Here is a 15,494-nt window from a genome sequence, read left to right as displayed (position 1 = left end):
GGATTGTTCTAATTTCATACTTCTACAGGTAGCTGTCCAGTTTTCCCAGCACCACTTATTGAAGAGGCTGTCTTTTCTCCACTGTATATCCTTCCCTCCTTTATCAAAGATAAGGTGACCATATGTGTGTGGGTTTATCTCTGGGCTTTCTATCCTGTTCCATTGATCTATATTTCTGTTTTTGTGCCAGTACCATACTGTCTTGATTACTGTAGGCTTGTAGTAGAGTCTGAAGTCAGGGAGCCTAATTCCTCCAGCTCCATTTTTCGTTCTCAAGATTGCTTTGGCTATTCGGGATCTTTTGTGTTTCCATACAAATTGTGAAATTTTTTGTTCTAGTTCTGTAAAAAATGCCAGTGGTAATTTGATAGGGATTGCATTGAATCTGTAGATTGCTTTGGGTAGTAGAGTCATTTTCACAATGTTGATTCTTCCAATCCAAGAACATGGTATATCTCTCCACCTATTTGTATCATCTTTAATTTCTTTCATCAGTGTCTTATAGTTTTCTGCATACAAGTCTTTTGTCTCCTTAGGTAGGTTTATTCCTAGATATTTTATTCTTTTTGTTGCAAAGGTAAATGGGAGTGTTTTCTTAATTTCACTCTCAGATTTTTCATCATTAGTGTATAAGAATGCCAGAGATTTCTGTGCATTAATTTTGTATCCTGCTACTTTACCAAATTCATTGATTAGTTCTAGTAGTTTTCTGGTAGCATCCTTAGGATTCTCTATGTATAGTATCATGTCATCTGCAAACAGTGACAGCTTTACTTCTTCTTTTCCTATTTGGATTCCTTTTATTTCTTTTTCTTCTCTGATTGCTGTGACTAAAACTTCCAAAACTATGTTGAATAAGAGTGGTGAGAGTGGGCAGCCTTGTCTTGTTCCTGATCTTAGTGGAAATGGTTTCAGTTTTTCACCATTGAGAACAATGCTGGCTGTGGGTTTGTCATATATGGCCTTTATTATGTTGAGGAAAGTTCCCTGTATGCGTACTTTCTGCAGGGTTTTTATCATAAATGAGTGTTGAATTTTGTCAAAAGCTTTCTCTGCATCTATTGAGATGATCATATGGTTTTTCTCCTTCAGTTTGCTGATATGGTGTATCACGTTGATTGATTTGCATATATTGAAGAATCCTTGCATTCCTGGAATAAACCCCACTTGATCATGGTGTATGATCCTTTTAATGTGCTGTTGGATTCTGTTTGCTAGTATTTTGTTGAGGATTTTTGCATCTATGTTCATCAGTGATATTGGCCTGTAGTTTTTTTTCATTGTGACGTCTTTGTCTGGTTTTGGTATCAGGGTGATGGTGGCCTCATAGAATGCGTTTGGGAGTGTTCCTCCCTCTGCTATCTTTTGGAAGAGTTTGAGAAGGATAGGTGTTAGCTCTTCTCTAAATGTTTGATAGAATCCGCCTGTGAAGCCCTCTGGTCCTGGGCTTTTGTTTGTTGGAAGATTTTGAATCACAGTTTCCATTTCAGTGCTTGTGATTGGTCTGTTCATATTTTCTATTTCTTCCTGGTTCAGTCTTGGCAGGTTGTGCATTTCTAAGAATTTGTCCATGTCTTCCAGGTTGTCCATTTTATTGGCATACAGTTGCTTGTAGTAATCTCTAATAATCTTTTGTATTTCTGCAGAGTCAGTTGTTACATCTCCTTTTTCATTTCTAATTCTATTGATTTGAGTCTTCTCCCTTTTTTTCTTGATGAGTCTGGCTAATGGTTTATCAATTTTATTTATCTTCTCAAAGAACCAGCTTTTAGTTTTATTGATCTTTGCTATTGTTTCCCTCACTTCTTTTTCATTTATTTCTGCTCTGATCTTTATGATTTCTTTCCGTCTGCTAAATTTGGGGGTTTTTTTGTTCTTCTTTCTCTAATTGCTTTAAGTGCAAAGTTAGGTTGTTTATTCGAGATGTTTCCTGTTTCTTAAGGTATGATTGTATTGCTATAAACTTCCCTCTTAGAACTGCTTTTGCTGTATCCCATAGGTTTTGGGTCGTCGTGTCTCCATTGTCATTTGTTTCTAAGTACTTTTTGACTTCCCCTTTGATTTCTTCAGTGATCACTTCATTATTAAGTAATGTATTGTTTAGCCTCCATGTGTTTGTATTTTTTACAGATTTCTTCCTGTAATTGATATCTAGTCTCATAGCATTGTGGTCAGAAAAGATACTTGATACAGTTTCAATTTTCTTAAATTTGCCAAGGCTAGATTTGTGACCCAAGATATGATCTATCCTGGAGAATGTTCCATGAGCACTTGAGAAGAATGTGTATTCTGTTGTTTTTGGATGGAATGCCCTACAAATATCAATTAAGTCCATCTTGTGTAATGTATCATTTAAAGCTTGTGTTTCCTTATTTATTTTCATTTTGGATGATCTGTCCATTGGTGACAGTGGGGTGTTAAAGTCCCCTACTATGATTGTGTTACTGTCGATTTCCCCTTGTATGGCTGTTAGTATTTGCCTTATGTATTGAGGTGCTCCTATGTTGGGTGCATAAATATTTACAATTGTTATATTTTCTTCATGGATCGATCCCTTGATCATTATGTAGTGTCCTTCTTTGTCTCTTGTAATAGACTTTATTTTAAAGTCTATTTTGTCTGATATGAGAATTGCTACTCCAGCTTTCTTCTGATTTCCATTTGCATGGAATATCTTTTTCCATCCCCTCACTTTCAGTCTGTATGTGTCCCTAGGTTTGAAGTGGGTCTCTTGTAGACAGCATATACATGGGTCTTGTTTTTTTTTTTTTTCGGTATGCGGGCTTCTCACTGTTGTGGCCTCTCCCGTTGCGGAGCACAGGCTCCGGAAGCGCAAGCTCATCGGCCGTGGCTCACGGGCTTAGTTGCTCCGCGGCATGTGGGATCCTCCCAGACCAGGGCACGAACCCGTGTCCCCTGCATCGGCAGGCAGACTCTCAACCACTGCGCCACCAGAGAAGCCCTATATGGGTCTTGTTTTTGTATCCATTCAGCCAGTCTGTGTCTTTTGGTGGGAGCATTTATCTATTTACATTTAAGGTAATTATTGATATGTATGTTTGTATTACCATTTATTTAATTGTTTCGGGTTGTTCTTGCAGGTCTTTTCCTTCTCTTGTGTTTCTTGCCTAGAGAAGTTCCTTTAGCATATGTTGTAGAGCTGGTTTGGTGGTGCTGAACTCTCTCAGCTTTTGCTTGTCTGTAAAGGTTTTAATTTCTCCATCAAATCTGAATGAGATCCTTGCTGGGTAGAGTAATCTTGGCTGTAGGTTTTTTTCCTTCATCACTTTAAATATGTCCTGCCACTCCCTTCTGGCTTGTAGAGTTTCTGCTGAAAGATCAGATGTTAACCTTATGGGGATTCCCTTGTGTGTTATTTGTTGTTTTTCCCTTGCTGCTTTTAATATGTTTTCTTTGTATTTAATTTTTGACAGTTTGATTATTATGTGTCTTGGCGTGTTTATCCTTGGGTTTATCCTGTATGGGACTCTCTGTGCTTCCTGGACTTGATTGACTATTTCCTTTCCTATATTAGGGAAGTTTTCAACTATAATCTCTTCAAATATTTTCTCAGTCCCTTTCTTTTTCTCTTCTTCTTCTGGGACCCCTATGATTCGAATGTTGGTGCATTTAATGTTGCCCCAGAGGTCCCTGAGACTGTCCTCAGTTCTTTTCATTCTTTTTTCTTTATTCTGCTCTGCTGTAGTTATTTCCACTATTTTATCTTCCAGGTCACTTATCCATCCTTCTGCCTCAGTTATTCTGCTATTGATCCCATCTAGAGTATTTTTCATTTCATTTCTTGTGTTGCTCATCGTTGCTTGCTTCCTCTTTATTTCTTCTAGGTCCTTGTTAACTGTTTCTTGCAATTTGTCTATTTCCAAGATTTTGAATCATCTTTACTACCATTATTCTGAATTCTTTTTCAGGTAGACTGCCTATTTCCTCTTCATTTGTTAGGTCTGGTGTGTTTTTATCTTGCTCCTTCATCTGTTGTGTGTTTTTCTGTCTTCTCATTTCGCTTATCTTACTGTGTTTGGGGTCTCCTTTTTGTAGGCTGCAGGTTCGTAGTTCCTGTTGTTTTTGGTGGCTGTCCCCAGTGGCTAAGGTTGGTTCAGTGGGTTGAGTAGGTTCCCTGGTTGGGGGGACTAGTGCCTCTGTTCTGGTGGATGAGGCTGGATCTTGTCTTTCTGGTGGGCAGGTCCACGTCTGGTGGTGTATATGGGGATGTTGGTAGCCTTATTACGATTTTAGGCAGCCTCTCTGCTAATGGATGGGGCTGTAGACCTGTCTTGCTCTTTGTTGGGCATAGGGTGTTTAGCACTGTTCGTTGCTGGTCCTTGAGTGAATCTGGGTCTTGGTGTTGAGATGGAGATCTCTGGGAGATTTTCACCATCTGATATTACGTGGAGCTGCGAGGTCTCTTGTGGACTAGTGTCTTGAGGTTGGTTCTCCCACCTCAGAGACACAGCCCAGGTGCCTGGCTGGGGCGCCAAGAGCCTTTAATCCACACAGCTCAAAATAAAAGGGAGAAAAAATAGAAAGGAAAGAAAAGGAAGGAAGGAAGGAAGGAGGGAGGGAGGGAAGGAAGAAAGGAAGGAAGAAAGCAAGAAAGGAAGGGAGGAAGGTGGAGAAGAAGGAAGGGAGGAAGGAAGAAAGGGGGAAGACAAATAGGATAAAGTATAGTTATTAAAATAAAAAATAATTATTAAGAAGAAAAATTTCTATTAAAAAAAAAAAAAAAACAGAAAAACGGGTCGGTCTAACCCTAGGACAAATGGTGAAAGCAAAGCTATACAGACAAAATCTCACACAGCCGCACCCACATACACACTCACAAAAAGAAGAAAGGGGAAAATAATAGTATATCTTGCTCCCAAAGTCCGCCTCCTCAACTTGGGGTATTTCGCTGTCTATTCAGGTTTTCCACAGCTGCAGGGCACTTCAAGTTGACTGTGGAGCTTTAATCTGCTGCTTCTGAGGCTGCTGGGAGAGACCTCCCCCTCGCTTTGTTCGCACAGCTCCTGGGGTTCAGCTTTGGACTTGGCCCCGCCTCTGCGTGTAGGTCGTGCGAGGGCGTCTGCCCTTCGCTCAGACAGGACGGGGTTAAAGGAGCAGTTGATTCGGGGGCTCCGGCTCACTCAGGCCAGGGGGAGGGCGGGGCACGGAGGCGGGGTGAGTCCGTGGCGGCAGAGGCCGGCGTGACGCTGCACCGGCCCGAGGCGCTCCGCGCGTTCTCCCGGGGAAGCTGTCCCTGGATCCCGGGACCCCGGCAGTGGTGGGGGGCACAGGCTCCCGGGAGGGGCGGTGTGGAGAGTGACCTGGGCTCGCACACAGGCCTCTTGGTGGCAGCAACAGCAACCCTAGCGTCCCACACCCGTCTCTACTGTCCGTGCCGACAGCCGCGGCTCTCGTGCCCGTTTCTGGAGCTCCTTTACACGGTGCCCTTAATCCCCTCTCCTCGCGCCCCAGGAAGCGAAGAGGCAAGAAAAAGTCTTTTGTCTCTTCGGCAGCTCCTCGCCCGTTTCTGGAGCTCCTTTATGTGGTGCCCTTAATTCCTTTTCCTCGCTCCCCAGGAAGCGAAGAGGCAAGAAAAATTCTCTTGTCTGTTCGGCAGCTCCGCGCCCGTTTCTGGAGCTCCTTTAAGCGGCACGCTTAAACCCCTCTCCTCGCGCAGCAGGAGGCAAAGAGGGAAGAAAAGGTCTCTTGCCTCTTCGGCAGCTCCAGACTTTTTCCCGGACTCCCTCCCGGCCAGCCGTGGCGCACTAACCCCTTCAGGCTGTTTTCACTCTGCCAACTGCAGACCTTTCCCTGGGATCCGCCCGAGGCTCAGCTCCCAGCCCCGCCCACCCCGACGGGTGAGCAGACGAGCCTCTCGGGCTGGTGAGTGCTGGTCGGCGCTGATCCTCTGTGCTGGAATCTCTCCGCTTTGCCCTCTGCACCCTGTTGGTCTGCTCTCCTCCGCGGCCCCGGAGCTTCCCCCTCTGCCACCCGCAGTCTCCGCCTGCGAAGGGGCTTCTAGTGTGTGGGAACCTTTCCTCCTTCACGGCTCCCTCCCACTGGTGCAGGTCCCGTCCCTATTCTTTTGTCTCTGCTTTTTCTTTTGCCCTACCCAGGTACGTGGGGAGTTTCTTGCCTTTTGGGACGTCTGAGGTCTTCTGCCAGCGTTCAGTGGGTGTTCTGTAGGAGTTCTTCCACGTGTAGATGTATTTCTGATGTATTTGTTGGGAGGAAGGTGATCTCCTCGTGTTACTCTTCCGCCATCTTTAAGCCGTCCCCCCACTTATAGTTCTTGAATCTTAATCCTTTCATGCCTAGAGAAAGCAGCTTAAACCACCTTCATGGAATTAAACCTTCCCAGTGTCCAAGAACAGCTTTTGAAAATCTGAAATGCCCTTGGAAAGTCCATGTACTTTTGCCAAGAAACGTACATTTCCTGGGTTACTTTTCTACACTTGAAAAGACATCTCAGCCTACCAGGAGTGGGGAGGCTGCTTCATATCCCACATCACTTGTATAGAGATGCCCAAACACTTGTCCACTAGCACCTTTCTCATAGTTCATAGAGGCAAGATGCATTACCCCTCAGGCACAGCTGCAGTGTAATAGGAGATGCAGAGCCAGAGGGAGAGGAAGTCAGATTTCTACAACCAGCGCAGTCCTTACAATGTGACAAAACTAAGCTATGCCACTTCTCTTCTCTGGTCACAACGTCCTCAGCTTTAGAATGAGAAACCATATGTATGAAACAGAAACGGACTCACAGACATAGAGAGCAGACTTGTGGTTGCCAAGGGGGAGGGGTTAAGGGGGAGGGAGGGATGGAGTGAGAGTTCGGGGTCAGCAGATGCAAACTATTATATATGAGATGGATAAACAACAGGTCCTACTGTGTAGCACATGGAACTCTATTCAATATCCTGTGATAAACCATAATGGTAAAGAATATGAAAAGGAATATATATATACATATACATACATACATATATATACACGTATATATAAAAAACAAAAAAAGAAAAGAACGAGAAACCTGGGTAAGGGGTATCTTTTTGGGTTTTGCTTTGTAGTTTTTACTCTAATTGTTTTATCATAATATCTTCTATATTGTAAATATAGCAAATGTCAAAAATCAAGGTCTTGTCATTATCAGAGAGAGATGATACTGTTCACTCATTCACATAACAAATATTTGTTGATTGGCTACTTCCAGTCAAAGCTGGGGGTTACGAAAAAGCAGTGAAAAAATATACAGGGTTTCTTTGCTCATGGAAGTCTCAGTCTAGTGGGAGATAAAGACAGTTAAATAGATCATGGCAATACAGTGTAATCTGCATCTTGATGAAATCTGTGGGACTAGGCAGAAGCTACCTAACTCAGATTGTGTTTTGTAATAAAGTGAAAAATTATTTAAAATCCAATGTGGATTTATTCACAACTGTCTTCCATTGGAGAACAGCATAATTCATATCAGTGGGAAATTAAATCACTTAGAATACATTCTCACCTATCCTGTAGCAGAGATTGATTAGTAAAGGGTAAAGAAAAAAAACACAATTTTGAGGAGGTCTTTTGAGGAGGTCTTTTGTCCTAGGAGACTGAGGTCAGGAACCGATACTGCTGCATCTTAGCAGGCAAGCCTGAGTGAACTGGGTTGAGGGAGTTAGAAGGTCTGCATGATAGTGTAAAGGAAATTTTGCAGCAGAAAGATTGCTGCACAACTTGGAAGGAAATGGCAACCATAACTTTCAGAGAAAGATGGTCAAACTTTTAAAGCCTAGCACTGTAAATGTGTTTAAAGCTCATCTCTTACTTCAAAACTTTTAATGAAATCTGCTATACATACGGATGAGTACAAATGAAGTCATCTTGGGAGATAGCAAACAAAAGAAGCAGGCCTAGGGCTTCCCTGGTGGCGCAGTGGTTGGGGGTCCGCCTGCCGATGCGGGGGACACGGGTTCGTGCCCCGGTCCGGGAAGATCCCACGTGCCGCGGAGCGGCTGGGCCCGTGAGCCATGGCCGCTGAGCCTGCGCGTCCGGAGCCTGTGCTCCGCAACGGGAGAGGCCACAACGGTGAGAGGCCCGCGTACCGGAAAAAACAAAAAAAGAAAAAAAAGAAGCAGGCCTATAAATCGGGGGTGATTGTGGAAGGGACGGTGATAAACAGCAGTAGGGGTAGACAAACGAGTGAAATCCAGAGTTCAGCAAAAGTGGAAACCTTATGCAAAGTCCTAGTTTGAAGATAAGGTCTCTAAACTTGCCTCTCCATTATATTTTCCTACTAGATTGGATGGTTCTGGTGAGCAGGCAACACGTCTACATTGCTTTTCAGCGAAAGTACCCTCAAGTCCAGCACAGTGTCCTTCACATAATACAACACGTTTGTTTAATATCGATAGAAATTAAGGTGCATAGTCATGTAATAATGATGGTGGATTTGCACATGTGTAATTGCAGTTATGGATTTACTATGAAGATAGCCTCCTCATGAGACGATTTTTTCTTCTATAATGATAAGTTGTATCGATGTATACAATATATATTCCTTATTACACAGACTTCTTAATAGATTGTAAAAGAGTGATAGTGATGTTGAAGTGTTAGACGCTCTTAAGATAGGGAACAAAGCTAACTAGCCCTTCTGGGGCAGGAAACAAATGAGGTTAGCAGTCATATGACATATTTTGAACCGTAAATCAAGTTGAGTGACCATGGCTTGTGGCATGAATATTCCAAAGTTCTTTATCATTTTATTTGATATTCATTCTACTACATCATACTTCAAATTTAGGTTCATATGAAAGTACACGTGAAGCCTGAAACTCAGCATCTCATCCCTGGTTGGAGAGAGAAACTTTACTAATTAATGTACACCTTAAAATCAAGTGTCAACAATGAGGGGCTAACTCATTGCTGGTTTTATCTTCCACAACCGAAACATCATAGTGATTAATTTTATTTCAGTTTTCGAAACATGTTTTTCCGCAAGCTCTTTTACATAATTTATAAACATCAATTATTAAATCTTTGCTGGCTTGTGAGTCTCCTGCCATACATCAGTGTATTGCTACTTGTCTTTCTGCGGCAGAGAGAACCTATGTGTCTCTTTCCCCTGCAGGATGGGGTTATAAAGCACCGCAGCTCCAAATAAGGCCAGAATGGAAAGGCATTTTGACGTTTTAAAATATACTTTGACAGATCAGGTAGTTCTTTTGGAGTGAATTTGAGAAACATGAATTTTTTATGGTTAACTGCATACCGCATGGTCTGACTACCAAGGATAAACGTATTTGTAGAAAAGCCACTAGGCAGAAAGAAAAGACACAAAAAATAAAATGCAAAGGGATTTATAACAAGATCAAAACTCTAGGTTACTCTCATTGTCACTGAAGAAGGATACACAGATGTTAAAAATATAAGGGAAATGAAGAACTGCCTGAATAATATCATAAATGAGCTAATATGACTCCCCAATTATTATCAACTATTATATGGCCTACATTGATCAAGTAGACATACTGTTACCAAATAACTCACCTACTTTAATATTTGGTACTGATTAGCTATAAGCTGTGTACATATAAAGTTAAGTAAATAAATGTTGATAAAAAGTTAGAAATTATAATTGACGTGGATAGGGCACCTGATGTATCTAAAGACAACCAGACAATCATTACCTTATTTCTCTGACTCCTTTTCTCCTGTATCTGCTGGAATTTCTTGGAGGGTGGTGGATAAAGGGGGTGATGCACAGACTCTCTTTTTCAATGACTCTGTTCTGTTTCCAGACATAGCTCCCAGAGCAGGCCAGCTTCCTCAGTAGATTCACAACTATTTTCTATTATCAGTCAAGACTTGTTTTTTCCAGTAGATAGGGAGAAGAGAGAAGTGTGTTTGAGGTTCTGGTGTAACTGAGAACTATCTAAGACTTTAGGGGAAATAACTGTTTTCAAAAATACCAAAAAGTAGGGCTTCCCTGGTGGCGCAGTGGTTGAGAGTCCGCCTGACGATGCAGGGGACGTGGGTTCGTGCCCCGGAGCGGCTGGGCCCGTGAGCCATGGCCGCTGGGCCTGCGCGTCCGGAGCCTGTGCTCCGCAACAGGAGAGGCCACAACGGTGAGAGGCCCGCGTACCACCAAAAAAAAAAAAAAAAAAAAAAATCCCAAAAAGTAAAACAGCAACAACAAAAAACATTTTTATAACTCTTACAGCCTGTCTGAAATTTCGTTTTATATAATATTTTTCCAATGAGACAGATTCTATTTGAGAGCAAAAATCTTCTTTCTTTCAATTGTGCATTCTTATTGTCTATTAAAGGGCTTGCTTTAGAGTGAGAGCTCCATAACGTTCAATGAATGGACTGGTGGAGTGATGCATCGATGGATGGAAGAACAAATGGATGGAGAGTTGGGAGAATGAATGAATGAATGAATGGACGAGTAGACCGATACATGTATAGTTGTCTTCAGAGGTATTAAATAAACCTGAGTTTCCACAAAGCAATGTGAGGCTGATATGAGTGTTTTCTTCAGCCTCAGGTGTCCTCCGTTAAACAATAATTAATAATTGTTTTTTCTTTTCCTGTTATGCTATTAGCAAGTACAGCCTAATAATACTATAGTAAAAAATGTACAGGCATACCTCATTTTGTTGTGCTTGACAGATGTTGCTTTCTTTACAGATTGAAGGCCCGTGGCAACGTTGCATGCAGTGAGTCTGTCGGCACTGTTTTCCAATGGCATTTGCTCCCTTTGTGTCTCTGTGACATATTTTGGTAATTTCTGTAATATTTCAAAATTTTTCATTATTATTATATGTGTTAGAGTGATCTGTGATCAGTGATTTTTTTTAACATCTTTATTGGAGTATAATTGCTTTACAATGGTGTGTTAGTGTCTGCTGTATAACAGAGTGAATCAGCTATACGTATACATATATCCCCATATCTCCTCCCTCTTGCATCTCCCTCCCACCCTCCCTATCCCACCCCTCTAGTTGGTCACAAAGCACCGAGCTGGTCTCCCTGTGCTATGCGGCTGCTTCCCACTAGCTAGCTATTTTACATTTGGTAGTGTATATATGTCCATACCACTCTCTCACTTCGTCCCAGCCTACCCTTCCCCCTCCCCGTGTCCTCAAGTCCATTCTCTACGTCTGTGTCTTTATTCCTGTCCCGCCCCTAGGTTGTGATCAGTGATCTTTGACGTTACTATTGCAATTGTTTTGGGATGCCACGAACCGCGTCCATTTAAGATGGTGAGCATAATGGATAAATGTGTGTGTTCTGACTGCTCCGCTGACCAGCTGCCTCCCCGTTATTCTCCCTCTCCTCAGGCCTGCCTAGTCCCTGAGACGCAACAATATTGAAATTAGGCCAATTAGTAACCCTACAAGAGGTTCAAGTGAAAAGAAGAGTCACATTTGATTAAAAGCTAGAAATGAGTAAGTCTGGTGAGGAAGGCATTTTGAAAGCCGAGATTGGCCAAAAGCTAGGCCTCTAGTTGTGAGTGTAAAAGAAAAGTTCTTGAAGGAAATTAAAAGTACTACTCCAGTGAACACATGAATGATAAGAACGTGAAACATCCTTATTGCTGGTAAGGAGAAAGTTTCAGTAGTCTGGAAAGAAGATCAAACCAGACTCTATATTTCTTTAAGCCGAAGCCTAATCCAGGGATAAGCCTTAACTCTCTTCAATTCTGTGAAGGCTGAGAGAGGTGAGAAAGCTCTAGAAGAAAAGTTTGAAGGTAGCAGAGGTTGTTTCATGAGGTTTAAGGAAAGAAGCCGTCTCCATAACATCAAAGTACAAAGTGAAGAAGCAAGTGCTGATGTAGAAGCTGCAGTAAATTTTCCAGAAAATCTAGGTAAGAGAATGAATGAAGGTAGATACACTAAATAGCAGATTTTCAACGTAGACAGAACAGCCTTCCATTAGAAGAAGTTGCCATCTAGGACTTACATAGCTAGAGAGGAAAAGTCAATGCCTGCCTTCAAAGCTTCAAAGAACAAGCTGACTTTCTTGTTAAGGGCTAATGCAGCTGTGACTTTAAGTTGAAGCCAATGCTCATTTACCACTGTGAAAATCTTAGGGCCTTAAGAATTAAGCTAAATCTACTCGACCTCTGCTCTCTAAATGGAACAACAATGTCTGGATGACAGCACACCTGTTTACAACACGGTTTACTGAATATTTTAAGCCCACTCTTGAGACCTACTGCTCAGGGAAAAACAAAAAAAAAAGGATTCCTTGCAAAAAATTATTGCTCATTGGCAATGTACCTTGGTCACCCAAGAGCTCTCTGATCCAGAGGTACAAAAAGACTAGTGTTATTTTCATGCCTGCTGACACCACATCCATTCTGCAGCCCATGGATAAAGGAATAATTTCCACTTTCAAGTTTTAATATTTAAGAAATACATTGCATAATACTATACCTATCACATATAGTGATTCCTCTGATGGATCTGGGCAAACTAAATTGAAAACCTTCTGGGAAGGGCTCACCATTCTAGATGCCATTAAGAATATTCCTGATTCATGGGAAGAGGTCAACATATCAACATTAACAGGAGTTTGGGAGAAGTTGATTCCAACCTTAATGGATGATTTTGAGGGGTTCAAGACTTCACTGGAGGAAGTAACTGAAGATGTGGTGGAAATAACAAGAGAACTAGAATTAGAACTGGAGCTTGAATTGACTGAATTGCTGCAATCTCATGATAAAACTTGAATGGGCGAGGAGTTCCTTCTTATAGGTGAGCAAAGAAAGTGATTTCTTGAGGGAAAAACTACTCTTGATGCAGATGCTGTGAAGATTGTTAAAATGACCACAAAGGCTTTACAATAGTACATAAACTTAGTTGATAAAGCAGTGGCAGCGTTTGATAGGATTGACTCCAATTTTGAAAGAGGTTCTACTGTGGGTAAAATGTTATCAAACAGCATTGCATACTATAGAGAAATAATTCACGAAAGGAAGAGTCAATTGATGCCGCAAACTTCACTGTTGTCTCCACAGCCACCCCAAACTTCAGCAACCACGGTCCTGATCAGTCAGCAGGAATCAACATGCAGGCAAGACCCTTCAGCAACCAGCAAAATGCCTATGGCTTGCTGAAGGCTCAAATGATGGTTAGCACTTTTTATCTATATTTTGAATAAAGGTATGTACATTTTTTAAGACACAGTGCTATTGCACACTTAGTAGACTACAGTACAGTGTAAACAGAACTTTTCTATGCATTGGGAAACCAAAAAGTCCGTGTGACTCACTTTGTTGCAGCATTTGCTTTACTGCAGTAATCTGAAATCGAACCTGCAGTATCTCAGAGATTTGCCTGTAGTCACTATTGCAGTTATCCATTGCTACATAACAAACGAACTTAAAACACAGTGGCTTACAACAACTATCATTGTCTCTTCATCTTTGAGTTCGCTGGGTCCAGCTGGGTAGTTCTCCTTTGAGATCTCTCCTGCAGTCACAATCAAATCGTCATCTGAGTCATCTGAAGGCTTGGCTCAACAAAGATATCCCAGAGTTTACTCACGTGGCTTGGCCTCAGACTGGAACACTTAAATGTGGATTATCCACGAGGATTAAGTGTCTCCCTATATAGCAGTTAGATTCCGCAGGGAGGCAGGAAGCAGAAGCTGCCAGATCAGTTCAGAGCTTCCATCTAGAACTGGATGCAGGGCTTACCCAGTTTCAAGGGAATAATTGACACTTGAAACTGACCCCTGTTGGGCACACAGCATCTGAATCGATTTTTTACTTATCAATAGTCTGCATAAGACTGTAAACTGTTGTTCACTGCTGAGTGCCAGGCATGTAATAAATCAATAAGAAATGATTCACTGAACTAACATATTTATCAGGAAAATAATATGTAGTAGAAGCAGTGCTAGACATGAGATACCCTGATTTTTCCTTTATTTCTCTGACTCCCATGCACTCCAATATTGGAGACAGAGAATAAGAATATACAAATGAATACAGAATTTGGAATTGTTATAAACGAAATCTGCAGGAGTATATACGCAGTAATGGGGGAGGGAGAGTGATTGCTTCAGACACAGCAAGTTCAGAGGAAGCCCCTCTGGGAAGAAGAACTTAAAGCCCAGAGATAAATCAGGAGAAGGAGCCAGCCATGAAAAGAAGCAGAAACACACACATTCTCATTCCATAGAAATGGAAAGAGGCCAAGGCAGGACTGATGGATTCAAGAAATGAAAGCAGCCAAAGTGACTAAAAATAAGTTTATCAAGGTACTACAGGAAACCAGAAGGTTAGCCTGACCATGGTCAGGTCATGTCATGCTTAGCAGTATGATGAGAAATGCAAGTTTTATTCTAAAGGCAGTTCGAAGCAAATTAAAACTTTTAAGTGAGAGAGTGATATAATATGATTTACACTTTTAAAATATTACTCTGGCTGCTTTGTGGAGAATGGTTTAGAAGAAACAACAGAGGAAGTAATGAGAAGAGTTACAGTACTTTTGTGCTTGCTTAGGGAAGAGATGGATGGAGGGAGTGGACATGGAAACAAAGAGAACCCAGATCTATTTTGGAGGTATATTAGAAAGGACCTGAGAAGGAGTAAGAGAGGCATAAGATGATTTTTATATATTTTTTTCCAGTGCACCAAGATAGATGTAGTGCTTCTCACTAAGGTGGGAAAGATTGAGGGAAGAATGCATAAAGGAAAATCAAGTGTTCCATTTTGACAGGCTAAATTTGAGATATTTATGTGATAGCTAAGAGCAGATGTCCATAGGAACAGAGAATAGAAAGGTGGTTGACAAGGAATAAGGGGCGGAATAAATAGGAAAAACTTTGTGAAAGAGTACAAAAATTTCATTTATATAATGAATGAGGTTGGAGGACCTAAGCTATAACGTGAATACAGTTGACAACACTATATTGTATAATTGAAATTGTATATACTACTAGAGAGTATAACTTAAATGTTCTCACCCCTCCCCCAAAACAACAAATGGTTAATTAAAATAGATGTTGAGTTCCTAATTGGACATAGGAACCTGGAACTTGTGGAAGAGGAGACACAGGAAACCCACATTGAATTAATGATATTTAAATCTCATCCATGCAGGTGGACAAGATTTCCTGGGGGCTAAGATTCTGCATGGAAAGAGAAGAGGGCTTAGGACTAAGCCTTGAGGAATACAATCTTTTTTTTTTTTGCCGGTACGCGGGCCTCTCACTGCTGTGGCCTCTCCCGTTGCGGAGCACAGGCTCCGGACGCGCAGGCTCAGCGGCCACGGCTCACGGGCCCAGCCGCTCCGCGGCACGTGGGATCCTCACGGACCGGGGCACGAACCCGTGTCCCCCGTATCGGCAGGCGGACTCTCAACCACTGCGCCACCAGGGAAGCCCAAGGAATACAATCTTTTGAAGTTGGAACAAAGAGGACAAACAAACCCATAAGCAAATCAGAAGAGTGTGATGCTGGGAGAATTTCAAGAGACAAGATGCTATCT

At 41.9% G+C, this 15,494-nt stretch overlaps 1 long non-coding RNA gene across 1 annotated transcript in view; it reads right to left on the bottom strand.

Moving 5' to 3' along the window:
- The window catches only part of LOC136792418 (uncharacterized), a 188,076-nt gene that overhangs the window by 21,707 nt on the left and 150,875 nt on the right, over window positions 1-15,494 (bottom strand). The window contains exon 2 of the long non-coding RNA XR_010836190.1: window positions 10,641-10,780. This is a non-coding gene — a long non-coding RNA (uncharacterized lncRNA). The remainder of the gene's footprint in view (window positions 1-10,640; window positions 10,781-15,494) is intronic.

The sequence above is a fragment of the Kogia breviceps genome, chromosome 13 (assembly GCF_026419965.1).
Source record: "Kogia breviceps isolate mKogBre1 chromosome 13, mKogBre1 haplotype 1, whole genome shotgun sequence".
In the NCBI taxonomy this organism is placed as follows: domain Eukaryota; kingdom Metazoa; phylum Chordata; class Mammalia; order Artiodactyla; family Physeteridae; genus Kogia; species Kogia breviceps.
The sequence above is the reverse complement of the archived record's forward strand: the minus strand, read 5'-3'. Positions and strand labels throughout refer to the sequence as shown.